We start from the raw sequence: 26,126 nt of genomic DNA, 5'->3' as shown, positions 1-26,126 counted from the left end.
ACAGAGCAGACACAGTCTCGCTGCACCTTGAAAGCAATGGAACAAATGGTCCTCCCAGCGTAGCCACCCTGGCAAATGGGGAAAGGAGTATGGCCACTCCCACAGCCTGCCCCCCAAAGGCCTCCTCTGGGGCCAGTCAGTGCAGCAAGCAGAGCTAGCAGGCCCCCTTTCCCAGCACTGCCAATTGCAGAGACATGAATTGCAGCCACATACAGCCTGTATTCTCTTGGATGGGTGTATGAAAGCTATCTTCCCCCCGCCCCCTCCCCCCCGATGCACACACTCACCCCTAGGGAGTATACTTTGGCCCATAACACTAAATTATATGTCATCAAAATGATTCATATTAATAGGGACAAAGTACATGGGGGGAAATAATTAAAATAAACTCCTTCCAGACATTGAAAAGTTTGGTTTTGCTGCGTTTTATGAAGTTACCTGAATTGCATAACCGTGTGTATACAGAGACTGAAAAGTAACTAGGAAGTGCTAATCAGTAAATTATATCTTTTAAAAACACACTGGGTTTAATACAGTGGACTCATGGGGAAGTTGATGAGTTATAAAAAGTCAATTACATACAGTCTTCATTGAGGTAAAGTCAAAAACTGGACTACTAGCATACTGGAGATTAAATCTGTATTGGAAAGGATGAGAGTGGAAATTTGCAAAATAACTCCCTGGGGTCTGTCCTTTCACATTCATGGGAAATAAATGCACCAATTTATAATTGGTATGTTATTAAAATAGATTAATGTTTGAGCTATATTATTTATTCAATAATGTTCCCTATTTTATTATTGTTATTTTAAGGGATGCCAGAATTTCTTAGTTGCAAAACAGGCTAGATACCAGGAAACATTTTCAGCAATCAGGTCTATTCGATTTGTGAAATAGCCTCTCAAGGGCAATGGAAAAAGCCCCAATGATTAAGGCACTAATGGGCTAGCCAAAACATGGGAGACTACCCTGACACAGGACCGGCTCCAGCTTTTTTAGTGGCACTTCAATGGCTGCTCTACTGCGCCGCTTCATTCTTTGGTGGTAATTCGGCGGCAGGTCCTTCCCTCCATGAGGGACTGAGGGACCCGCCCCTGAATTGCCGCCTAAGACCCGGACGTGCCGTCCCCTTCCTTGGGCCGCCCCAAGCACCAGCTTGCTGCGCTAGTGCCTGGAGCCGGCCCTGCCCTGACAACAAAATTCCATTTGGCAAGGGAATGTACAGAATGCTGAGCTGCTCCCAAACGTGCAAAACGTTGATGGAAATTTTTCTTGCATAAAAATTTCAATTTTTTTTCATGAAAATGTTTCTAGTTTTTGACCAGCACATACAGTGGTCAAACCCTCCAAGTCCCCCTTGCTCCATCCCTACAAACTTCCAATAGTCCTCCACCACTACTCTCGGACTGAGAGTTTTGGTTAGGGTCCGTGAAGTCCTGGAAGCCTTCCTACTGGGCATTGCTCTTGGATTGTTCAATGTACATTGTTATGCATCTAGTATACTATCATATAACATTCCCAGCAGTTCACAGTTCTCTCCTAGCATATACAGCACATAGGGTCCAGTCCAAATCCCATTAAAATCAATAGAAAAACAGCCATCAACTTCAATGGCGGTGGGATGAGGCATGCAGTGCTTTTACAGTTACATCCTTCTTTCTCTTCCTTTGGTTCTGTTTCTCTTCATGTATTTCAATCTTTTTGATGGTTTTGTTTTGTAAAACAATCTCTAGCTTTGTTGCTCTTCCACTTGTTGCAAATCTCCATGGAACTGCTTCCCCGAGCCATCCTCATCCTTACGGGTAAGTAATGGATCACTCCAAATAGGACATTGCTCCTGTGGTGGCTGTGTGACAGTTGCAGTGCTAAAGACTGAAAAATGTCAATACCAGTTAAAACAACAGATCAGCAGAATCTGATAATGTTATTCAAATAGCAAATTCCCTATTCCAATCTGTAGACTAAGATGGGTTACAATGATCCTTCATATTGGCCCCCAAATCTTATTCCAAGGGGATGGATCATTAAAGTGTAGAGACAAAATTCAAAGCATACATCTCTAAAAGAGATTTTTTAAGGTTCCAAAAATAGACAACAATTAGGAAATAATCAACAGGGAATGTCTCTGTAGCAGCATGTGTACCGGTAACAGCAATTATAAGAGTCCAAAAATGTGAAGCCTTGTCATTAAAATGGCATTATCTAGAGCTTGGAGAATACTAGGGGTGGGGTGGGAGTAGGTTTAATGAATATTCATTTGAATTTGAAAATGAATTTGCTTCTGCTGTGTTCATGCCCCTTTCCCCCAAACACTCCATCAAGTTTCCCTGGCATGAAAATGCAGAAAATGAATTTTAATCTCACATGCTCATATACACAGGCAAAGCAACAGAATAGTATTTTAATATTGCTGTGGGATGGTAGCTGGACTCCACTGAAACATGTTTTCAGTGTTAGTGACAGCCAGCCCATATTTGCTCAGTTTATGAGTAAAAAGATCGATTTTCTAACTGTCAGCCCTGCAAACTCATATTGGGATCTGAGAGTCAAACTGGTTTTCTTCTGGCACATTGTCATAATCCACAGTAAAGATTCAGCCATTGGTACTTCATTAGCAATAGTGCTGATATCCCTAGACCATCCCTGACAGGTGTTTGTCTTAATCTGTTCTTAAAAAACATCTTTTCTACCTTGATGTGCAAGGCAGAAAAAAATTTGCTCCCTGATCCTCAGTTGTATTGGCTCTGTAGTGCTATGTTAGTAAAGCTTGGGTTTGTCATCGAGGTAAGCAGAGGCACTGAAGGAGAGGTGCCATTTTACTTATCCACTTGCTGCTGATTGGTGATAATTTGTTCGACCATCACTTATACTGGGTCCCTTTCTCTTGACATTAGGATTAAATTGAATGGATGTTGTCAGCAGCCTGGCAGCCAAAATCTCAACTGTGGGAGCCCTGGAAAGTGGCTTAGCTTTGCTTTCCATTTTCTCCTTCTCTGCTTTTCACCCACCACAATCCTTAAGAATACAGAGAAAGAAATCTTAACTCACTGAAATAAATTTCCATTGATTTCAATGGGACCAAGATTTCGCTCAGGACAAAGATATGGTCAGTTGACTATACACTTATGCCCTGCACTCTGAGCATCTGTCCTAGACTGGGGGACTTAGGACTGCCAATTGGGTTGATGCAGGAATCAGCTGCCAAATCACTACTGCCTCAACCAGCAAAGCACGTAGGCATGTGCTTAAATGTAAATGAAGAGCCCCACTGACAACAGAAGAACTAATTGTGTGCTTAAAGTTAAGCACAAGCTTAAGTACTTAGCTACATTGGGGCCTGAGGACAGCATGCAAGCCGAAGTAAATTCTACATTAGGACATTACATACAGATGTGCTTTTTTTATGCTTACAAGATTGTTTATCCTTTTTGCTAGGATGCTGTCCCCACACAATCTATCATAAAGATTTGACAATAAATTGCCATTTTCACTTGGTTTTCAGATCTGCTTCTCCCTTTATGTTCAGGGAAAAGACCAAGGTGAACCCATCTAAGCAACAAATCCCCAAGAAACCATTGTCCTTATTGTTCCAGAATGCTGAATAGTTACATTAGCATGGAGATCTAGAACCATAGTACATTCAATAAATAAAATGCAAACCCAAAAGCCAACAGAGAGATTGTATGTGTTTTTATCCACAGCACGCATAAGACACGATTATCTAATGGGTTTTTGAACTCTTTCAAACTAACTATTCTAGGTCAAAAGACACATTTGGTTTAGGGATCCTTTATTTAAAATGGAAGTAGGATGGGATTTCCAAGCACACTGCCTGAAAAACAATTACACTGCACTTTTGTGATTTCCTGGCTCTTTAGAGATAGCCTTGGGCTCTGAGATACAGTGATGTAAGCTTTATGATGACTCACAGTAGGCTTTTTCAGCCTCCAGCTATCTTGCCCTTCAAGTCTGCAGTACTCTCTCTCTCTCTTAGGGTACGTCTACACTACGGGACTATTCCGAATTTGCATAAACCGGTTTTGTAAAACAGATTGTATAAAATCGAGTGCGCGCGGCCACACTGAACACATTAAATCGGTGGTGTGTGTCCACGGTCCGAGGCTAGCATCGACTTCTGGAGCGTTGCACTGTGGGTAGCTATTCCATAGCTATCCCATAGTTCCCGCAGCCTCCCCCGCCCCTTGGAATTTCCGGGTTGAGATCCCAGTGCCTGATGGGGCAAAAATCATTGTCGCGGGTGGTTCTGGGTAAATGTCGTCAGTCACTCCTTCCTCTGGGAAAGCAACGGCAGACAAGCATTTTGCGGCTTTTTTCCCTGGATTGCCCTGGCAGATGCCATAGCACGGCAATCATGGAGCCTGTTTTGCCTTTTGTGACTGTCACCATATGTGTACTAGATGCCGCTGACAGAGGCGATTCAGCAGCGCTACACAGCAGCATGCTTTTGCTTTTGCATGACAGCAGAGATGGTTACCAGCCATACTGTACCATCTACCAATCCATAAATTGGTAAAAAGATGATCATGGTTACCAGTCCTTTTGCACTGCACAATCTGTTGCTGTCATAAGTGCCCCTGGCTGCTCTTAGCCAGGGGCGCAAAAGCCAAAATTGGGAATGACTCCCTGAGTCAATCCCTCCTTTTTTATATCTAAAAATAGAATCAGTCCTGCCTAGAATATGGGCAAGTGTACTAGAGAACCACTGTATCATAGAACCAGAGAGCACAGCTGCTCTGTGTCAGATCCAGCAGAAATCATGAGCTGTTTGCTATTCACAGGAGGTGCTCCTGCAACAACCCCACCTGTTGATTCCATTCTTCCCCCAGCCTTCCTGGGCTACCATAGCATTGTCCCCCCACTTGTGTGATGAAGTAATAAAGAATGCAGGAATAAGACACAGTGACTTGTTAGTGAGAAATGAGTGGAAGGCAGACTCCAGCTGCTATGATAGTCCAGACAGGACAGTAAGGAGTGTGGAGGAGAGGAGCCCAGCATCCCTCTGCTAGTCCAGGGGCAATTGAATCTTTTCTTTACACATGAAGGGTGGGGGCTGATGGAGTTCAGCCTCCTGTTGCTATGATGAGGATGGTTACCAGCCATACTGCACCATCTACCAGGAAAAATTAGGGCCAGGCGCCCTTGATCGACCTCATGGATGCTAGTCGGCATGGTTACCAGTCCTTTTGCACTGCCCCATGTGCCAATAGGCTGATGATGACAATGGATATCAGTCAAATTGCACCATCAGCCACCCATGGCGGGGGGGGGGGGGGAGCAAGGATGTTGGTGTTGAGTGCTGCAGCATTGCGTCTATCTGGAGCATTCAGTAAAGATAGGGTGACATGTAAAAGAGTCAAGAGAGGATTGTTTTCCCTTTCACTTCTGGGGGTAGGTGGGGGGGTGCGTAAATTGCCGAGCTATGCCCTGTCCCACCGCGGACACTGTGTTTGACCCTAGAAGCATTTGGAGCTCACCAAGAATGCAAATGATTTTCGGAGACTGCAGGAACTGTGGGATAGCTTGAGTCCTCCAGTCCATGAGCGTCCATTTGATTCTTTGGCTTTCCGTTGCGCTTGTCACACAGCAGTGCGCTGAGTCCCTGCTATGGCGTCTGTCTGGAGATTTTTTAAAAATGTTTTTTAATTCGTCTTCTGTAATGGAGCGCTGATAGAACAGATTTGCCTGCCCTTACAGCGATCACGTCCGCATGGTCCATGCGGGAGCTCTTTCTTTATTTTGATTTTGAACTGCATCACCACACGTGCTGATCGGAGCTCCACGCTGGGCAAACAGGAAATATTCAAAAGTTCGCGGGGCTTTTCCTGTCTACCTGGCCACTGCATCCGAGTTCAGATTGCTGTCCAGAGCGGTCAGTGGTGCACTGTGGGATACCGCCCGGAGGCCAATACCGTCGATCTGCGGCCACACTAACCCTAATCCGATATGGTAATACCGATATTAGTGCTACTCCTCTCGTTAGGGAGGAGTACAGAAACTGGTTTAAAGAGCCCTTTATACCGATATAAAGGGCCTCTTAGTGTGGACGGGTGTGGCGTTAAATCGGTTTAATGCTCCTAAAACCGGTTTAAACGTGTAGTGTAGACCAGGCCTTAGTCTGGTCTGAAAGACATAATATTGCTGATTTTAAAACAAGGCATAAGATATATTTTGGTTTTCTATGACTTATCCAGTTCAGAAGCGATTTTATTTTCCAGGCTTCTTTTAATGGGTTGTACTGTGCCTTGGGATGCACTGTATAAATGAGATATATAAGAAAGCACAGATTATATTCTGCTTATATTATGGTCATAGACCTTAATGATTATGAACCCTTTCTACTTGAAATCACACATCATCCTCTGTACAATGTTTTGACTGGAGTGGATTTTATCCCCTCCCAATAGTAATGCTGATCAATTAGAGGTGATGTCATCCTTCATTTTTTGAAAAACATTAGCCTCATAACCTCCTTGCTAGCCTGCCAGCCAGCCTCCCTCAGAAAGCAAGTAGGGACTAACTAACACTATAAGCCTGAAGTAACCTGCCATGTGAATAGGAAAACTCCGCCCCCCCCCTTTTTTTTTTTTGGTTATATATTTTTTTCTTTTTGCTGGCCAGATAATATTTTCCTGCAGGCTGGCTTCCCCTCACCCCCCACATGCCTCTCCCCGTTTAACCCAGGAATATTCCCTTTTAAAATGGAACTAAATAAGGTTCCCCCCCCTTAGTGAGAGCGCTTCTTCCTGAAGCCATCCAAGTGTAAAACTATTCACTAATACACTGGCCTGGATTTGGTTTACAACAGATGGTCACCTTGATATATTGGAACCTTCTTGTTCTCAAATAAGGCAAAGAGTAAAATTTTCAAAAGTGACGTGTGCACTTTGGAGCTAGTTCTATTCCCTGGTCTTTCACTGCATGATCTTAAGTCACTTGTGTGACTTTGAAAGTTGTTTCCAAAGCTAAAGCTAGTCAATATATTTTCAGTGAAACTTTTTCCATCCAAAAATGCCATTTGTTGAAACTGAAATGTTTCATGGGAACGTATTGGTTTTGATGAAAATTTTCTGATGTCTAGCAGGGAATTATTGTTCACAGAGAGACCACACCCAAAACAACCAGTAGCCAGGTGGTTTGCAGAGACTTGAAGCTGGATCTGCTATATCGCATGGGAGTGCCCTAAGCATTGGGCTATTCTGTGGTGAGCTCTTGTTTCTGCTGTGGAATGAAAGGTTTTCACAAAACGGAATGGGTTTCTGGCCAGTCTTCACTGATTTCTGAATCACACAGGAGAATACCAGTGAAATGATAGTAAACAATAAACAATAGCCCAGCCCTTTGTAAACAGCCTACATTCTGTCTTATAGGCATACCTCATAGTTTCTGCTTTGAAGTACAAGCACCTGCATTTCAGAGACACAGTAGGACTGATCCAGTTATCCACATGAGAAGGGGATAATGGAGAATTTGGAATTTCCAGTCTGGAGTTTAAATATGACTTAAAGTCTTTTCAACTTGTTCATCAGAGGCACAGAATTATTTTGCATCTTGGTTTACTTATTAGTGTGACTCTCTGACACTGCATTCTAGGGTGACCAGAGAGCAAGTGTGAAAAATAGGGACAGGGGGTGGGGGGTAATGGGAGCCTATATAAGAAAAAGACCCCAAAATTGAGACTGTCCCTATAAAATTGGGACATCTGGTCACCCTACTGCATCCAGCTGAGTCGCCAAGCATGTGAAGCTCTCTCTGTGAAGTGATTGAGGAGTTTTAAAGCACCCTAACTCACCACCAATCCCTCAACTGTGTATCCGCTGAGTCATTTTTGTAATAATTTAGCCTCAGCTGCACACGGTCATCTACACACACACACCCACAAAAGGAAAGAATGGAGGACGTGGGACATCAAAAAGAAGAGGAAGGAAGATTGAGAGAAGTCATGGGACAGGAAAAGAAAAGCAGCTGGAACTCTGGCAAATTAGTTATGTTGTACTGAACGGTGAGAGTCTGGTTTACCACTCTGTTGTGCCAGTTTTACAATGGTCTGATTCCAATGGAGGCTTTTTGCACATAAATGCTAAGCCAGAACATAGCTTATGAGAACACTGAGCAAAAGGGAAAAAAATAAACTGCTTTATGTATGGAAAGGAACCTGTAGCATGAAAGAATCATCCTTCCTTGTTTACAGAATATTATTATTATTATGGTCCTGGTTCTTCTTCATAGTTTCAACTCTTCCTCTTTCTTTTAGCCCAGTTTCTACAGCATGATTAGAATGACCGCAGTTGCCCAAACAAGGAAGGAGATTTTTATTATATTAGTCTGATGTGTATAGTCCCTTTAAAGTATATAAACGTAGTTTTGTAAAACACAACTCTTAAAGTTACAGAGGCCAATACTATGCAACAAAGTGACAAATCATTTTTAACCCCTTTGGTATTATTACTATACATCATTATAAACCGAGTCTTGATGAAGTTGTGGTAATGAAAGCTCCAGTATTCATTCAAACAGAGAAAATATTGTAATGTGTGTAGCACAATTTCTTACAGGCACAAAAATAAATGATTAATGTTAATGTAATTTGCTAAAAATCTGAGTAATGCTCATGGGGGAAAAATGATTATAGAAACAAGAAGATTAGTGAGACCACATGCAGTCTCCGATACAACATTTTCAATGAATTCTAGCTGGCTTCAAGTACACCTCTACCTCGATATAATGCGACCTGATATAACATGAATTTGGATATAATGCAGTAAAGCAGCACTCGGGGGCCGGGGGGGGGGCTGCGCACTCCAGTGGATCAAAGCAAGTTCGATATAACACGGTTTCACCTATAACGCAGTAAGATTTTTTGGCTCCTGAGGACAGCGTTATATCGGGGTAGAGGTATAATATCAAAATTGTGACATCAGGGAGCTATGTGCATAATAAGTGTGATAATTTTTTTTCCTTTTAATATGTATGTTCTTTTTATGTCAGGAGTGTGAATTTATGTTTTGTTATCTAGTAAAGTCAAACTTGAGCTGTACTTATTGGCTGAGGAAACAATAATAGAAATGTCTTTGTCGTCCTATCACTATACAAGACACTGCATGATGTGATACTTCAACCTAGCACTTCAGGAAAAGCACAGCCTACAAAATATTAATTTACAGTTCCACAAACAGGGCAGGATATTTAATAACTCCGTTAGCTCAGATCAAAATTCTGTTTCAGAGAAATGCATAAATAAATAAATCCTCCAATGAAAGACTAATTACACATGACATTAGCACTCCAAGAGCTACATCCTGCTCACTTTAGTCATCTGTGTAGCCCCTTTGAAATAAATATAGCTAATCATGAATAAGGCAAGCAGGATGTTACTCTAAATCTATTCTTTATCTCTTCCATTCCAATTGGCTACTAGAAAGTGTGACCACACTAGAAACAAAGCAGGCTCGTTGCAGATACTTAATTTAGATTTTTTTTTAAAAAAAAGAAAAGCTTGGAGTAAAATTTGGACTCATAAAACCTCTGCATTAATTATAAACTCTGCTCGAGTTAAAACAAAAAACCTTTTGACAACCTGCCACCAGATACCTTTCTGAAGAGTGAGTCGCTGTCGTTATTCCTACAGACCCAGTGCATATGCACTGATCCTCTCCTGCTGCAGCTTTTGTTTTCAGGCCTTCTTTTTTCAATGGTTGCCATAGAGTCTACCAATTATCATATGAAAAGCACACACACACAAAACCCCCAAAAGCCTGCTGCTAAAGCCATGAACAGTTTTCAGTGTTCATGTAGAAAGGATGGGGGAGGAAGGGGGAATGGTGGGTGTGTGCGGGGGGGGGGGGGGGACAGAAGTCCTGAGGGAAAGATTGTCCTCCCCCCACCCCTTCTTTAAGATGACTTGATTATTACTTTAATAGGTAGCATCTTTTCCCTCACATAGTTCATTATGGACACTATTCTATTTCACTATTTTCACTAGTCTATCAAAGGTTTCCACTATCTGTTCCCACACTCTTACCTTAAAAGCAAGCAACAGAGAGGTTAAAAAAAACTAATAAACAAGCCTTCCTTCTTTTAAACCTTTCAGGGTAGGTGACAGCCATTCACTGGAAATAGTGACAATGTCAGTCATGGGGGCTGAGACACCTGAAGAAGATGAAACGTCCATCTATTTACCTTAATGCTCAGAGAAATACACCAGTGGTATGCTAGAGTAATTCAGCTGAATTCCACGAAGTCACACCAAAGTAACTCCAGCAGTTTCAGAGGAGTTACTCCAATGGCAAACTGGTGTTATGCAATGAAGAGTCCAGCCCCTAGGAGCTGAGAATCCAAGAGGGGAGCCGTAGTTATCACTGGTTATGAGGCCCAGGATATTTGAGGAATAGCTGCATCAATAGGATGTAAGTAGAGGGTAAAATTCTCACCCCATGGAAGTCCATGGGAGTTTCAGCATTAACTTCAAAGAGGCCAGGATTTCACTCAAGGATTCACAAACTGTCTATATCCCTACACTTTGTGTAATCATTTGAACCAATGTAAATTGAATGCAAAGTGGGTGTAACACACTACTATTCTGTTTCATTAATGTTTTACCTCCCACTTTGCACTGATGTAAATGAAGTCACAAGATGCACAGCAACAGATAATCAAGCCTCTGATTTTAAGGTTAAACCTGGATGTGGTAGGTCCTGTTTGCTTCTGCCTCTGCTCAAGTCCACAAAGAGCTCAGAGACCTTATTTGCTGGTAAGTCACCCAGTGCAGTTTACTTACAATATTGATTTCCACCATCCTTTTATACTCTATAGCCTCACTCCTCAGTCCTAGGGAGCTATCAGCTCCTGAGGCAAGCCAGGAAGAGAAACCTCTCTCACCCTCTCTCATTGTGCTTCCCCCCTTCCCACTTACTTCCTGTGTATTTTGTATCATCTTCCTAATGGCCTAGTTAGCATCTTAGTTGTCCTCAGCCCATCAATTAGGCACAGCTCTTCTTAATGAGGTCTGCTCTGGAATAATTAGACTTGCAGTGACCAGAGTGCTGGCTGGCTCATCTGCTGTTGCCCAGCACTCTGTTACACCCGGGAGGTGGGGGAATCACATTAATCCTAATTGTCAAAAGTGTACGGGGGTAACCTAGCAAAAACTATTCTCTAAAAGTGTCCTTATGTGGCAGGTTGCAATTTTACCTAGTTTGTTTGCAAAGAACTTTGTGCCATTTCACATTTGGAAGGTCAGTGGCTCAACCGTTCATTGATGACTTTCATCCACCATTTAGACAAGTATCTTCGGCCACCAACATCATCATCACAACAATGGAACTACTTGAGAGTCTCTCCTCACTCCTTGCCAGCAGAGATCTGCTAGAACCACCCAAACTCCTGTATTGTATGTAAATATTGTTATTTACGAATGAGTAATTCCCAAATTCTTCAGCATGATGGAACAGACACGAAAGAGGCTGGTGATGGCTCATAGCTACTTATTCTAGTCTAGTGTTTAAAAGCTCCTTGTACAAATGATCAGCTTTTACATAAACAATGAGGGAGGGAGGAATTCATCCTAGAATTAAAAATAAGGTTTTAAACTTTCCTGCAAAACTGTTGCATTATTTAGCACCATTTTTAACTTGAATTCCGGGGGGCGGGGAGCCAAACTACCAATAATCCTGCATACCAGACTTTTCCTTGTACCTGAGTTTTTCTTGTTCGTACTCTAAGATGAGGATGCTGATGTCAAAGAAAATGCTGCTGGATCAGCATAAGTGGGCTTCACTGAGAACAGAGCTGCACCTACACAGATCTGATCACACAATTGGGTAGCTTTAGGTAACACTGATTCTAAAGTATCAGAGGGGTAGTCGTGTTAGTCTGGATCTGTAAAAAGCAAGAGTCCTGTGGCACCTTAAAGACTAACAGATTATGCTCCAATACATCCGTTAGTTTTTAAGGTGCACAGGACTCTTTGTTGCTTTTTACTGATTCTAAAGAGACACTACAGTTCTTGAGATGTGAGATCCACTTCTCATCACTTATCCTGGGTTGCTGATGGGTGTCATTGGCTGGGCTAAAGAAGTGGCCTTAGTCAGGTTCTTTGACTGTTAACCTGAATAAATAAGTACAATGCAGTATGTTAAAGAAAAGTTAAAATAAGACATTAATAAAAAGTTTCAAAAAACAAAAAAATTGATGTGAGAAAACATTTCTTAATATTTTGGTGTGTGCTAAAGAGAACTGAAACAACTTCTGAATTCAGAAGAAAAAGGTGTAGAAGAATGCTGGGAGGGCAAACAATCCAGACAAATAACAATCAGAGGATTGGAAGGGACCTTGAGAGTTCATCTAGTTCAGAGCCCTGAACTCCTGGCAAGACTAAGTGTTATCCAGACCATCCCTGTCATGTTTACCAAAGGAAATAAAAGAATGTTAGCACAAAAGAAATGTCTTCTTAAAAAAAGGAAGTCTAGCTTCGAAAAGCTGTCTAGAGCTTGTAAATAAACAACATACGTGGGGGGCTAACCTAGGGTTGAATGTGACCAGATAAATTGAACTAAAAGGTTTTAATCTATGTCTACACTAAGGACTAGGTCAGGATAAGTCCCAGTTAGCTATCACATGCTAGCCTACTTTGATCTAATCTTGACCTCTTTTCCTAATCTAGACAAACCCTTATGTGCTGTGCTAAACTGAAGAGACAAGTGGAACATATCGGCAGACAGCCAATAGGATGATAGGAGGGAAAAGAAGAGCAGAAAGCAGGGATAAAAGTTAGTAGGAGATTAGGAGAAAGTGAGAAGGAGAGTAAAGAGGAATGAGGAGATACAAGTGTGTGGGGAAAGAGGAAAAGAGCTAGGAAACAGGCAAGGAGACAAGAAAGGGAAGAAAATTAACATTCAAATGGGGAAGGGGGAGAGACTGAGAAGGAATAAGACAAAATGAGTTATAGGCAAAGAGAACTAAACATGGAGAATGATAAAATTTTAAAAAGCGAGAGAAATGTGGAGGTGACACAGATGAATGTGGTGGAGAAATGGACCAGAGTATGTGAAAAGGGTAAATGGGCCAGTGTATCTGTAGATAGGTGAAATATTAGAGACAAAGTGAGTTTTATCAGACCAACTTCTGTTGGTGAGAGAGACTAGCTTTCAAGCCACACAGAGCTCCTCTTCAGCTCTGGGAAAGGTACTCAAAGCATCACAGCTGTGATGAAGAGCTCTGTGTGGCTTGAAAGCTTGTCTCTCTCACCAACAGAAGTTGGTCCAATAAAAGGTATTATCTCTCACCCACACTGTCACTCTAATATCCTGGGACATGTAGCTACAACTACTGTACACTGCATAAAGATAGAGAGGATGTTAACTGTAATATTCGTACTGTACCTACTTGTATTTACTGACAATGGGTAAAATAAATAGCTATGGTATCAATTTAAAAATGTATACGTAACACTAAATGACAGATCATGTGTGAGTAATATTCAGAGTGTAAGCTGGGCTAAGAAAACATCCCTCCCTCAACCCTATTGATCCAAAATATACTAGAAGACCACCTTGCAAGAAGGGTGCCATCTTAGGAGTCCTCTAATGTTTGCAGATATGTTGCATGAATAACCATTTAATGAGTCCATTATAGAAACTTTTGGAAGAATAGTCCATGGGAGGTCTCTATTCCAATGGTAGTTACTTATAGGGGATTATCCTAAAAGATTTACTCCCATCTTCCTGTTTCCAAGTGACATTGATAAATAAGCTGGTGTCCACAGAATCAATTAATTATATTAGCCTGTTTCTTCCACAGCCACCATGGTAGTCTGCAAGTCTCTAAGGAGGAAGAAAAAAAATCTAGAATTTTTATTTGGTGTTCCACACTGAAAACTCATGTTTTATTATTTACCAAGATTAATATTTTAAAGGAATACAGTTAAATTCTAAATCAATATGAAGTTTGTACTTCGTACAGTAAACTTTATGGACTGCATTATTAAAAATATTGATGAGCAATAGATCAATGATCTCTGTCAGGGCTGGATATTAAGAAGACATAACTGGAGCTTTTTTTTTTATATGTCATGTTCTGGTTACATGCACATGAGTCATCCTTAGCCCTGGTCTACACTACAGAGTTAGGTCAAATTTAGCCACGTTAGGTCGATTTTATAATGAATGCGTCTACACAAGCAACCCCATTCCGTCGACCTAAAGGGCTCTTAAAATTGACTTCTGTACTTCTCCCTGGCAAGGGGAGTAGCATTAAAATCGACCTTGCTGGGTCGAATTTGGGGTAGTGTGGACGCAAATCGACGTTATTGGCCTCCAGGAACTATCCCAGAGTGCTCCAATGTGACCTCTCTGGGCAGCACTTTCAACTCCGATGCACTAGCCAGGTTCACAGAAAAAGCCCCAGGAACTTTTGAATTTCATTTCCTATTTGGTCAGTGTGGCAAGCTCGGCAGCACAGGTGACCATGCAGTTCCCCCAGAATCACAAACGAGCTCCAGCATGGAGCAAACGGGAGACACTAGATCTGATTGCTGTATGGGGAGAAGAATCTGTGCAGGCAGAACTCTGATCAAAAAGAAGAAATGCCAATATATATGTCAAAATCGCACAGGGCATGATGGAAGAGGCTACAACAGGGACACACAGCAGTGCCATGTGAAAGTCAAGGAGCTCAGGCAAGCCTACTAAAAGACAAAGGAGGCAAAAGGTTGCTCTGGGTCAGCTTCTATATTCATGTCGCTTCTATGATCAGTTGCATGGCATTCTGGGGGGGACCCTACCACTAACCTGCCATTGTCCGTGGACACCTGCAAAGTGGGAGTCTCACGCAACATGGAGGAAGATTTTGTGGATGAGGAAAAGGAGGAGAAGAAGGAGGAGAATGCACAGTAGGCAAGCAATGAATCTGTTCTCCCCGGCAGCCAGGACCTTTTCATCACTCTGGAGCCAATACCCTCCCAAGGCGGGATTCCTGACCCTGAAGGCAGAGAAGACACCTCTGGTGAGTGCACCTTTGTAACTAAAGTACAGGGTTTAAAAGCAATTGTGTTTAATGTTTGATTTTCCCTGAAAACTTGGGATGCATTCGCAGCCAGTACAGCTACTGGAAAAGTCTGTTAACATGTCTGGGTATGGAGCGGAAATCCTCCAGGGACATCTCCATGAAGCTCTCCTGGAGGTACTCCGAAAGCCTTTGCAGAAGGTTTCTGGGGAGGGCTGCATTATTTCGTCCTCCACGGTAGGACACTTTACCATGTCAAGACAGTAGCAAGTAGTCCGGAATCATTGCAGCACAAAGCATGGCAGCGAATGGTCCTGGGTTTTGGTCGCATTCAGGCAACATTCGGTCTATATCTTTCTGCATTAGCCTCATGAGAGTGATATCATTCATGGTCACCTGCTTGAAATAGGGGAATTTGTGTAAGGGAACAGTAAAAGGACACCATTCATGTAGGGCTGTTTGCACTTGGCTAAAAGGGATCATCCCGGAGAATAGCCACATGGTGGGGGGAGGGGTGAAGGGATCATCCCAAATATGGAGGGGTTGGGGGAGATGTGTGCTGCACATCCACCCAAAAACCGCAACCCCTCTTTTTTAATGGCAAACCCAACAGGCATTGCTTACTATGGGAAAGGAGGGTGATGCAGTTTGAAAACATTCCCACATGTTATGAAGACGTTAGAAGCCAAACCCAAGTACCCTTTGGCTTACCATGGCTACCTGGAAAATGAATTCTGTTGCCCAGCCATGTGTGATATGTCACCATACCGGCAATTGCTCAATATAAAAGGCAAAATGCAACCTTGTACCTAAAGCACATGTGCTGTCTGCTGTGAATTGCTTGATTCACTGTGAAAGAGTCTTCCTTTTGTTCTCAGAAATGAATCATCTTAAATTTTACTCTCCCCTTTTATCCCCCTGCAGGTGAAAATGCTTCCATGCTCCCCCATCATCTCTGTCCCTGAGGTTATCGCAGATTAGAAGGCAAAAAAAAAGCACTCGCAATTACATGTTTTCCGAGCTCATGCAGTCCTCCCGCACTGATAGGGCACAGCTGAATGCATGGAGGCAAACAGTGACAGAGAGCAGGAAAGCAGGCAGTGAGTGTGATGAGAAGAGGCAGGAGGTGACACTGAGGCTAATGGGGGAGCAAACGGACATGCTCAGGCATCTGGTGGAGCTGGAGGAAAGCCAACAAGACACCACTGCATCCACTGTATAACCAACTGCCCTCCTCCCCAAGTTCCATATCCTCCTCACCCAGACGCCCAAGAATGGGGTGGGGAGGCTCTGGGCACCCAGCCACTCCACTCCAGAGGATGGCCCAAGCCACAGAAGGCTGCCATTCAAACAGTTTTGATTTGTAGTGTGGCTACAACAAGCAATGTGGCCTTGTCCTTCCCTCCTCCCCTACCCCACCCGGGCTACCTGATTAGTTATCTCCCTCTTTTTTTAATTAATAAAGAAAGAACGCATGGTTTCAAAACAATAGTGACTTTATTTCCTTTGCCAGCTCTGATCGAAGGGAGGTGGGGAGGGTGGTTGGCCTTCAGGGAATTAAAATCAACAAAGGGGGTGGGTTTGCATCAAGGAGAAACACACACAACTGTCACACCATAGCCTGGAAAGTCATGAAACTGGTTTTCAAAGCCTTTCTGATGCGTAGCACACCTACCTGTGCTCTTCTAATCGCCCTGGTGCCTGTCTGCTCAAAATCGGCTGCCTCAACCTCCCACCCCACCATAAACATCTCCCTCTCACTCTCACAGATATTATGGTCACACAGCAAGCAATGGGAATATTGGTTGTGCTGAGGTCTAACCTAGTCAGCAAACAGTGCCAGCAAGCTTTTAAATGTCCAAAGACACATTCTACTTCCATTCTGCACTTGCTCAGCCTATAGTTGAACTGTTCCTTACTACTGTCCAGGCTGCCTGTCTATGGCTTCATGAGCCATGGGAGCAAGGGGTAGGCTGGGTCTCTAAGGATAACTATTGGCATTTCAACATCCCCAACAGTAATTTTCTGGTCTGGGAAGTAAGTCCCTTCTTGCAGCTGTTCAAACAGCCCAAGTTCCTAAAGATGTGAGCGTCATGCACCTTTCCCGGCCATTGCACGTTGATGTCGGTGAAACGTCTCTTGTGATCCACCAGTGCTTGCAGCACCATTGAGAAGTACCCCTTGCAGTTTACATATTGTTTGGCAAGGTGGTCCGGTGCCAAGAAAGGGATATGCATTCCGTCTATCACCCCACCACAGTTAGGGAACCCCATTGCAGCAAAGCCATCCACTGTGACCTGGACATTTCCCAAAGTCACTCTCTTGATAGCAGAAGGTTAGTGATTGCCTTGGCTATTTGGATCACAGCAGCCCCCACAGTAGATTTCCCCACTCCAAACTGATTCCTGACTGACCGGTAGCAGTCAGGCATTGCAAGCTTCCACAGGGCTATCGCCACTCGCTTCTCAACTGTCAGGGCAGCTCTCATCTTAGTATCCTGCACTTCAGGGCAGGGGAAAGCAACTCACAGAGGTCCATGAAAGTGCCCTTAGGCATGTGAAAGTTTCGCAGCCACTGGGAATCATTCCATACCCACAACACTATGTGGTCCCACCAGTCTGTGCTTGTTTGCTGGGCCCAGAATCGGCATTCCGCTGTATCAACCAGCCCCACCACCATCATGATGTCCCAATTGCCACATCCCATGCTTTCAGGAACATCTGTGTCCATGTCCTCCTCACAATCGTCCTTGTGCTGCCGTCTCTTAGCCGGGTTCTGCACATACTGCAGTATAATGCGCGAGGTGCTTACAATGCTCACAACAATAGTGGTGAGCTGAGTGGGCTCCATGCTTGCCGTGCTATGGCGTCTGCATGGGTAACCCAGGAAACAAGGTGCGAAATGATTGTCTGCAGTTGATTTCACGGAGGGAGGGAGTGGGGACTGATGACATGTACCCAAATCCACCTGCAACAATGTTTTTGGCCCTTCAGGCATTGGGAACTTAACCCAGAATTCCAATGAGCAGTGGAGACTGCAGGAACTGTGGGATGGCTTCCCACAGTGCACCGCTCCGTGAGTCGATGCTAGCCACGGTAGTGAGGACGCACTCCACCAACCTAATGCTCTTAGTGGCGACATACACAATCGACTGTATAAAATCAATTTCTAAAAATCGACTTCTATAAAATCAACCTAATTTCATAGTGTAGACATACCCTTAGTTTTTTCTTTCTTGTCAAAGACTAGTGTTCCTGTATTGGCAATTTTTATAGCTTGGCTATTTGTTGCCATTTGAGCATGACAGAAAAAGACTTCAGATTTCAGCACGTCTGTATCCCCAGGACTCTTAACTAACCAGTCAGAAGCTCTTGGCAGCCTCCAAGTGTTTTTGATTGTGCCTACAGCCATATGCAGCTGGAGACAAGATGTTTCATGAAGGCAGCACAAGCTGATGCTGTGGTAACACAGCACCATACACAGAGAAACTAACAAGAAAAATGGACATGGAATTCTGTAATGAGCTTCATTATCTTAGGACCAGTTCCTCCATTGGGCTCATTTCTTTCCTCATGTACCCTCATCCAAATACCATTAAAATCAACAGGAGTCCCACCCCTTTATCTGAATCAGAATCAGCCTTTTTAATGGTACAAACCTAAATACTTTAGGGCCGATGGACCAGCATGAAGTGGAAGTCTGTAAGGGTGAAATTTTACCCTTACTAAATTGCAAAAACATTTCTATATCCCTAATTTTGGTTTTAGCCTTCATTCGTTCTGAGCACCATTATTTCCTCAGGCCATGTGGCCTTTAAAATTTGATGCATTCTAACATCCCTGGAGAGGCAGCTGAAAATAAGAGCATCCTTTTTTCTGACACCCTGTGTTCAAAGGATGACTCCCTGATGACTGATCATCATTAGAACCCAATCATCTCTAGAGACAGACCACTGACTTGAGGAGGATCACCCAGTTGAACATATCAAACCTCTCAAATGATACCAGTTTATTCAGTGGATGCCAGTGCTATCAACTTTTCTTGAAGAAATCTGCTAGTTAATTTGTACCTTGCATTAAACTGCACGAGATTCCAGCTCACGTAACTAGCAATACCAATATATGGAGCCTTTTTTAAATTATTATTCTGTATATGCCTGCTAGCTTTTATTATATCTACAATGGAATTCAAAATTCTTACCTGAATTTTATGAGTCATTGATAAATATTGAACTACCTACTCTCGCCTATCACAAGGCAGACCCTTTCATATGCACTGACAAGGAAACACTGAATGAGCTTTATACGCCAACAGTTTCATGCACAATCACTGTACACGTGAGTATAGAATTGGAAAACTGTCCTATGAAAGAGACTCCATAACTGATCAATAATCTTACCCTAAAATGTAATTTGATGTCCTTATTTGGGGTCTTTCATTGTATGCATGTGAAAATAGACACATACAGACAGTGCCAAATAGGTTGATTTTGTCAGATTTGTTTGTTGTGAGGTGAACAAATAACTGCCTATCTATATGTACATACATGCAGTACCTGCACAAATCTACATATTAGGGTCATGTATGTGAGTTCTGCAAGAATCTTTATAAAGCATCACATCCCTTCCCTGTAATGCCAGATGCCATAATTAACATGAGCAGGAGGTTACAGAACTCAGTGGCAGCTATAAAAAGATTTTCTGTAACTAAAAAGGTTACAGTTTTAAAGTCCATCATCTTGGAAGTTTCTAGCACTAGATGCAAGCACCATTCAGCTCTGGGAAGCTGAGAATCTCTGCTCACTAATGCAAATTCAATACCTCCCACCTCTGCAGGACATGAAATAAGACAATATAGCTGCAATGTTTTTATTGATGGTGTAGGACTGAATTTTGCCCCTCTTGGGCAGAACGTAGGGGTAATGTCAGGAGAAAATCCACATCTGGAGGAAGAAGGAAACATTTCTCTGGTGGGTGGATTTAGTTCTAATTTCTTTATTTAGTGCCAGCTGCCTGAAGCTGTTCGGGTATTTGGAATGTTAAAATAAATCCCAGGAGAGATTGATTAGTTAGCAGAGGGCCCATGAAGTGTTCAAAGTTATATGATAAATCCACCTATCATATGGTTCTGCAATTGACATAGTAGAGAACTCCTTTCCTCCTTTCTGCTCTCCCCAGGAATGCAAAAAAGCTTGTCCCTATTGCCTCCATTTCTCCTCTTTAACCACATCTCCATAACCTCCTTTTCTGCCTCCTGACTCTTCCAGCCAAACCTGGCTCCTGGCAACTTTTAGCAACCCCCTTGCCTTCTTTCCCTAATTCAAACAGTAACATGGCATTGAATCCTAACCCAGGTACACAGCTTACACAGCCCACTGCTGGAGGGCTTGCAAGGTGTCTGTACGTCTGCTGTCACCAAACCTTGCTCAGCAGAGTTCGGTTTGGTGACCTCTCAGCAGAGCTTCATGCTTTAAAGAGATGGGGCAGTGGAAATACAGCCCTGACACTCCAACAGCGCGCACACACACCCCTTCATTTTACACTAACAAACTAAGGGTGCATACAATTACTAATCAATGAGTCATGTAATACTAGAACTATAACTCTACAGTGCAAAAGGACACATTCACAAGAGGCCGGCTCTGGTGGTCAGGCAATATGCTCAGGCTCTGAAGGGATGAACGTGAGATGCACACCATGATCCCTGTGTTACACTTCAGTGTAGCAGTCTGCAGTTGCGCCTGCTGTGCATGGCTGTGGGAAGGCTACAGCAGAACCAGCCACAGTGCACCAGAATTTGGAAGAGCAGAAAATACATCTTAAAAGTTGCACAAAGAAATGATGCCTCCAGCAGCAGCACAAAGCTGGGCAGGAAATGAACCCCCGAGAGGGCTCCCTCTCTTCTCAGCACCAGCAATTATTGTGTGTGACCCCACTCCTGGGTGCACCCCACATCTCCACAGTCATCAGCAAGGCCACGTGCCATCCCAAACCTCCTACATCCAGCTCATGGGACGAATAAATTCCCAGTGCTTAGAAACTTGCCCAGAGCAGCGGGGCCACAGTGGGAGGGAGGAAATGAGGCTTAGCTGGGGCTTCCCCTCCTCAATACATCTCTGGACATGCAACTGTATAGGAGAAGCACCAGGTCATGTGGTCTCAGGAGCAGAAATATTTCCCAGGGAAGAGCCAGCCTGGCTGCACAGAGGAACCAGCAGCACATCCTCACAGCCCCTGGACACCAGTGGAGTCATATAATTAGCTGCAGTTTTCACTCTGGATACTCTTTTCCTCTGCTTATTAGCTCTGTGCTCCATCTGCCTTCCCAACCTCTCCCTCACAGGCCCTTGTCTGCCAAATCTACTCTCCCTGCTCACAATACTTCAAATGGGATAGAAGGAAGGCAAAAAAATGTAAAGCCCTCTACTCAGTCCTTGTGTCTTTCCAATTAACTAGTCCTTTCTTGTTTTCTTTCTCACCCCACCCCTACCTCAATATAGACATGTATTAAAAAAGAAACCCCAACAACCTATTCATCCCCAGTATATAACCACCCTACAAATATTAATGTGACATTTGCCAACATTTGGTTGTAGTTAAGACCTATATGTGTATTATAAATAATAACGCAGAAGTTCTTGGTGGTGTTAGCTTCACCAGCTTCTGATGATCAATTGGCAGCAGTAGGCTTAATTAAAGGACTGGTAGGGACCAAAGGTGACAGGCACTGAAGAAAGCAGACTGCATTGGGAGTCTGCAATGGGTGAAGGTTGACTGTAAATTAGCATCTCTGGTTTACAATGCAGCCCTAATGGTAAAATGAACAGCAAGTCATAGCAAGGACTGATTTCAGTCTGCAGAGAAAGGTCTGAGAGCCCATTTTTTTAGTCTGATCTTATTATGTTGTCCCTGGTTTCTGACAATGACACCAGCATCAACATCCTGTATCTCCCATGTACATCACCACACTTCCTTGAATTCCAGAGCAACTCTATGCCACCTGAGGTTTTCCACTCAGCGGTTGGCTGTGCCAGCTTTCAGGCTGTTTTCTATTGCCAGAGTTGCTGGATTGGGTCCCAATATATGACCCTTTAAGTGAAAAAGCCATCTTTCCTAAGCCTTTTGCATCACTTGGCTTCTGAAATCTTTCCTATGAACTGATCGTAAGTAATTAATAAGCAAAAATATTGTTCTGACAAGGGAAATAAGCATTATTACCTGATAAAGGACAGAAAAAAGAAAGATGGCTGTTTACAATCTTTTTATTTTTATGAGGCAGGGTCCACTCACTATTGCACACCTCACTATGGCAGGGTCTGAGGATTAGCTTTCAAGTCAGATACCCCTTTTTAACAGCAGCTCACACCTCATCCCTCCTCACTCTACAGGACTCCCAGTGCTCTCTCTTCATGTCTTGGCCCTCTGGCCAGCTCTTTATAGTTTCCCCCTTCTGGGGTATCAAAGTCCCACTGGATCTACAGTCCACATGCCATTTCAGACAGACAATCTTCCAGTCCAAAGCCAGGTCCTGTGCCAGTGGCAGGTGAAGGAATCCAAGCCTGCCCACTACTCCGGGTTGCATTCCAGTGACTCTATGTCTAGTAACTATGGCCTTCTTACACCCAGGCCCTGTCACTATTTCCCTGGACTCCTTCTTACTTCCTTGCCCTATCCTCTACCTCCCTACATGGGTTTTACCAGCCTAATTTCCCTCCTCACAGGGGTAACTACAGGCTACCTCTCTCTCTGACTTCTTGCCAAACTCTGTAGCCCTTTCTCTCAGGGAGTAACTACCAGCTACTTCCCTACAGCCCCCTTCTGTTCTCAACCTGCAGTCTTTTTACAAGCTCAGTATCTATCCCTGCACAGCAGGGCTTTGTCATCAATTAGCCTTTGAGGCCCTGGCTCTCCCACAGGTGCAGCCTATCAGGCTAATTGTCCTAACAATCTGCTTTGCCTTGTGTGGGGTGGACACCCCATCACAGGCACACATGGACATCCTGATGATGAAGGCCTTCATGATGATGTCCCACAAAAATTCTACTCAGTGTTACATTAACTTTCTTCCATTAAAATACTCACTACAGCAGACAAAGACCTGTGCAAATTGTAGCTTTGGTAGCTTGTCATCTCTTTCAGAGGTGGGCTGGTAATGTCCATCTGTACGAGTATGACCACAGGCAGCACTAAAGTATTGGTCAATTCACTAAGGTGATTCCAAATACATGATAGTGTTTGTCTGGATAGTGAATCCTATTAAACTAGAGACAGCAAAGGACCTGAAAGAAATAAGTCAGTAAAAGTTATCAACGATAATGCCTTTCCCTACGCATAGTAACATTTTGCTTGTAGTGCTACAGGAAGCCTGATAAGTTGTCTTGCTCGATGACACTCAACCCCAACCTTGGGAAAATAAAGTTACACATAGAGGTGAGCTATCTTTTCTCTCTGGAAGATTCCAAAGTTCTTGTGTCTGATAGGTCTTCTCAGGGGGGATGCTACAATTTCCTATTCTTTCCCCCTTGCTGTTCAGTATGTATGTGAGGTCAGCAGGGAAGACAATGAAACAGTTTGCATTACGCTGTGTGATGCTGCTAGACCAGGTCAGATCAGGGCCACAGGCCAATTCACTTGTGTATTAGTATAGATCAAAATGAGTATAAATGTAACAGTGTATTCAGATGTTTAAACTTCATGAAAACTAGTGGAATGTTACTTGTATTGTTGTCACTCATTTGTTCCTGTTATAATGTAATGGCAAACATTTACATTGCGTATACTCCTGTAACTAAATAATCCATCAAATTATTATCAAGAAATCCATTTCTTGTGAAATACTAATGAAGTACTTAAGGACTTTAACAGAAAATGCTAAATTCAAAGCAAATGACTATTATGTAGGAGGGTCTAAAGTCAAAAGAGTGAGTGCATTTCTCACTCACCATCATCAAAGGAAAAACCCAGATGGATAGAGATACTGTCAACTTGCCTTCTGTGTGAAGAAACTATACATTTGGATTCATGGAAAGATCCTTTACCTTTGACTGTTTGGACTCTTACAGGGAAGGTACCAGATGCAAACCTGAGATCCCCAGAGACAATCTGTGTTACCCTGAAAGACTTTTTGGAAACTGGCAGTTCATTACATCACTGCCACCATTTGGAATTACAAACTATGACTTACTTATCTGTTAATATATTTTACCAGCTTTAACCTCTCAATAACTCTCATTTCTTTTTCATACTTAATACATCTATAGTTAGTTTACTATAGAACTGGCTGCCAGCATGGTCTTTCATGTAAGATCTAGAGTACAATTGATCTGGGGTAAGTGGTTAGTCTCTTGGGACTGGGAGAAACCTGATGTGGTGTGATTTTTGGTTTAAATAACCTTTTATCACAAAGTCCAGTTTGTCTGGGTGGTAAGACAGACTGGGAAATCTAAGGGAACTGTCTGTGACTCCATGGTAAAACTGGTATAGTGATCCTGGAGTTCACATTTGTTATTGGTTGGATCAAATCTACTTATAGAACACAGCACCAGCTTGGGGAATCTGCCCTGTTCTCTGACAGTCTGCACTGAGACAGGCACTCACAGTTGTGAGCCACTCCAGACAGTGTGACACACTACCATCAGTACAATCATGACACTCAGCTGTGTGTCTCTTCTTCATTTTCTCTGAACCATGCAGCCCTTTACCTTTCCCAGTATCTAACTAAACCTGGGTCTGGATGAGAGCTAACTGGCTGAAGTTCAGTCCAAACAGGCTGAAGTGATGTTAGTAGAATAGAGGAAATATCAGAGGTTGAGATGAGTCACTGAAGTTAATATTTCCTTCTTTAACACAGAGTTTTGTTCAGTAAAGATCATAATCTAGGATCCCTTGCTGCCTTTTTTTTTTTAAGATGATTAAGTAGTAGTAGACATTAACAGAAAATTTTCTCTCTCTCTTTTTGGCAGGGAGACTACAATTCTTTGGATTTAGACCTTGCCACATTCATTCTTGGCTTTTTTACCTCTCCAGATTGGATTACTGCAGCGTGATTTACTTGAGGTTACACCTGGAGACCTCTTGAAAACTCGGTTAATGTAGAAAGCTGCTTTCTAACCACTTGGTTGTGTTTCTCACAAGGAGATATCACACCTGTGCTCCACATTCTGCTCTGGCTTCCACACTGTTTCCAGATGCAACTCTAGGTGCTGGTCTTCACCTATAAACCCCTATAAAGTTTAGCCTCTAACATCCCTGAGAAAGATACGCTCTCCCTGTGTTCTATCCTCAATGTTGAGATCAGGGGAGATATTCAGCCTAACATCCCACCTAGTTAAATACTTGCGGGGGTGGCAGTTCATGTGCACAGAGAACTCTGGAAGATGTATTTTGTAAAGCTAATAAATAAACAAATCAAAACAAATTATACACCTGTATTTTGGGGAACCTGAATGTAATTCAATCCTGGCTTTGATTTTTCAAACTTGGAACCAGTCATTGAGATTTTACAGAACTAAAAGCAAGCTTGACTTCCCCCCATTTTCCAGTTTTACCTGTCTACAATGGTAATAGGATCTAACAAAACTACTTACCCAGAGGTATCCTTTCACCAGCACCCTCAAACAAACAAACAAAAAAAACCCCAACACTGTGAAGTATGAATAACTGGAACCTGAATTTAAACTGAGTTTGAATTTGCAAAACCAAATCCCAACCAACAAAGTTTTGCAAAACTAATCCACCTGGGGTTTCTCCCATCCTCACCTGAGTCCTGCTCCTGAGAAGTGCTGAGTGTTTGCAGCTTCCATTGACTTAAATTTGACCTGCTGGCAAAGATAGCATCTCAGGGGATGGGAAATGCAGCACAGAGAGGTTAGACCATTTCTCTCACACTGCCTCTATCTTCTTTCCCTTTACCCCCAAAAGATATCCTGTAATTACTTATGTTTTGTAAATGGTTACAGATAAAAATGCATAATAAATGTATAGGACAACCTAGCAGCCCTAGGCCCATTCTTCAAATGAGGAAAAGAAAGAAAATAAATGAGAAGTTGGTTGCTTGAAAAATAGTCACCATGTGATTTTCCTAACTTCTATTGCCAGACTTTTTCATTC

General features: G+C 42.9%; 1 long non-coding RNA gene across 1 annotated transcript; it reads right to left on the bottom strand.

Moving 5' to 3' along the window:
- Positions 1–504: 504 nt before the first annotated feature.
- On the bottom strand, positions 505–25,655 carry LOC120400290. Its single transcript, XR_005595685.1, has 2 exons — positions 25,604–25,655; positions 505–1,872 (listed from the first exon to the last, which is right to left on the bottom strand). It is a non-coding gene; the product is annotated as an uncharacterized LOC120400290 (long non-coding RNA).
- Positions 25,656–26,126: the final 471 nt, after the last annotated feature.

Source organism: Mauremys reevesii, linkage group 3 (assembly GCF_016161935.1).
Source record: "Mauremys reevesii isolate NIE-2019 linkage group 3, ASM1616193v1, whole genome shotgun sequence".
In the NCBI taxonomy this organism is placed as follows: Eukaryota; Metazoa; Chordata; order Testudines; family Geoemydidae; genus Mauremys; species Mauremys reevesii.
This window is presented reverse-complemented; position numbering and strand designations above follow the sequence as displayed.